Source organism: Alosa sapidissima, chromosome 20, assembly GCF_018492685.1.
Source record: "Alosa sapidissima isolate fAloSap1 chromosome 20, fAloSap1.pri, whole genome shotgun sequence".
Lineage (NCBI taxonomy): Eukaryota > Metazoa > Chordata > Actinopteri > Clupeiformes > Clupeidae > Alosa > Alosa sapidissima.
Genome location: NC_055976.1, coordinates 29,423,829 through 29,426,328, shown reverse-complemented (window position 1 = coordinate 29,426,328; position 2,500 = coordinate 29,423,829). Strand labels below are relative to the sequence as shown.

General features: G+C 48.2%; 1 protein-coding gene across 1 annotated transcript in view; it reads right to left on the bottom strand.

Moving 5' to 3' along the window:
* The window catches only part of adam10a (ADAM metallopeptidase domain 10a), an 84,902-nt gene that overhangs the window by 14,811 nt on the left and 67,591 nt on the right, over nucleotides 1–2,500 (bottom strand). The gene's annotated exons all lie outside the window — the stretch shown is intronic.

Sequence of the window (2,500 nt, the reverse complement as noted above, 5' to 3'; positions counted from 1 at the left end):
AACCAATGAATTCAAACAAACACACACACACGCACACACACACAACAACAACAAATTATAGGGGTCAGCATGTCTCATAGAGTATACAACTCTAACAGATCCAACTACAGCTGTCTATACAACAGGACTGAGTGTACAGTATGTGTAGTGTGTGTGTGTGTGTGTGTGTGTGTGTGTGTGTGTGTGTGTGTATGTGTGTAAGTGTGAGTGTGTATGTTTGTGTGTATGAGAGAGAGGGAGACAGAGAGGGAGGGTTTGATGAGTAAGTTGGAGTGTGTAATCTTTCCTCAATCGGTGTGAGTCATCTCGGGCAACCTGCCCGAAGGCTAATCGCTAAGGGTGTGACTGTGTCTGTGTGTGTGTGTGTGTGTGCGTGTGTGTGTGTGTGTGTGTGTGTGTGTGTGTGTGCGTGGAGGACACTTCCCATACTTCACACACATTGACAGCATTTCACTTCTTTCTTCCAGTATTTAGTCTGCAGAAAGCCTTCCCGGCAGCCAACCATCATTACCATAATGTGTGTGTGTGTGTGTATCAGATAGTCTGTGTTAGTGATAAGTAGACCACAAGTAGGGTGTGTGTAAATGTGTATGAGCTCATTTTAATTGTGTGTGATATGTGTAATGTGCATATGTATATTTATTCATGTGTGTGTGTGTGTGTGTGTGTGTGTGTGTGTGTGTGTGTGAGTCCACAGTAAACACGCATGCAAGTGCAGGCATGCATGAATGCACATGCTCACAGACTCATGTACACACAAAGCATAGAATGGACAGCAATTACAGCCCATTCTCTCTATATCTCCCTCTGTGTGTGTGTGTGTGTGTGTGTGAGTCCACTGAACAAAAGCTGTTCAGGTGTTCAGACTTGTCCATTACGTTACCTAAACAGTTGTATTTTCAGTCTCAACACACAACACAAGATCCTGCTTATTTGCTTGTATTGACTGCCCACCGCGTGTGTGTGTGTGTGTGTGTGTGTGTGTGTGTGTGTGTGTGTGTGTGTGTGTGTGTGTGTATGTGGATGTATTTCTATGGGCCCTAATTAAGCTCCTTTGATTCCCATGAGACACAGACATTTCAAAAACAGAATTAATTATCTAGCCTACATGTTTGTGTGTGACTGTGTGTGTGTGTATCACACACACAGACACACACACAGTGTTGAGGGACTACCATCTGCAGTGGCAGTCTTGTTTTCCAGAGCAGAGTGGCTGATATTACACACACACACACACACACACGGTGGGCAGTCAATACAAGCAAATAAGCAGGATCTTGTGTGGGGAGGGGGGGGGGGGGGGTTGGAAGCAGGAAGTTGATGGGTTTGTGTGATGCGCCTGGTTAAAGTGAGAGAGTGTGTGAGGGTGTATGCTTGAGCTATCTTGAGAGTCTCTTAACACACATGCCGCACACACATGCACACACGTGCACTCACACCCACACACACACACACAAACAGTGAGGTGTTATCTGACAGACTCTTGAAACAAACAGGGCCAGGACATGTGCAGACAAAAGTGTCTCTCTCTGTGTATGTGAGAGTGTGTTTGTGTGTGTGATTGTGTTTGAGTGAGTGTGTGTAAGAGAGAACAGAGACAGTTGGTGTGTGAAAAGGCAATAAGAGAGGTTGTGTGCCGGAGATACACTGTATGAGTGTGTATGGTGTGTGAGTTGGTGTGTAACTTCCAACAGAGACTAGGTGTCTCTGTGTGTGTGTGTGTGTGTGTGTGTGTGTGTGTGCTAGACTGCTAGTGAAGTGTGAGCAAAGTTCTCAGGTGAGCTACGCTTCACCACACACACATGGAGGGAGGGAGAAAAGGAGGAGAGATGTGGGGGAGGAGAGGAGAGAGGGAGGAAGAGGAGGAGAGGAAGAGGAGGGAGGAAGAGGAGAGAGGGAGGAAGAGGAGGGAGGAAGAGGAGAGAGGAGAGAGGGAGGAAGAGGAGAGGAGAGAGGGAGGAAGAGGAGAGAGGGAGGAAGAGGAGGGAGGAAGAGGAGAGAGGGAGGAAGAGGAGGGAGGGAGGAAGATGAGGGAGGAAGAGGAGAGAGGGAGGAAGAGGAGGAGAGGAAGAGGAGGGAGGAAGAGGAGAGAGGGAGGAAGAGGAGGGAGGGAGGAAGAGGAGGAGAGGAAGAAGGGAGGAAGATGATGAAGAGGAGAGAGGGAGGAAGAGGAGGAGAGGAAGAGGAGGGAGGAAGAGGAGAGAGGGAGGAAGAGGAGAGAGGGAGGAAGAGGAGGGAGGAAGAGGAGAGAGGGAGGAAGAGGAGGGAGGAAGAGGAGGGAGGAAGAGGAGAGAGGGAGGAAGAGGAGGGAGGAAGAGGAGAGAGGGAGGAAGAGAATAAGGAGCATGAAAATGCACTTATATTCATACTGTACTCTTTCCACACACACACACACACACACACACACACACACACTTTGCCTCTTTCCCCTTGTACATTCTGTTTCCTGGCTTTCCTTATCTCTGATAGAGACTTCAGAGCTTGTCTTGTGAAGACAGTC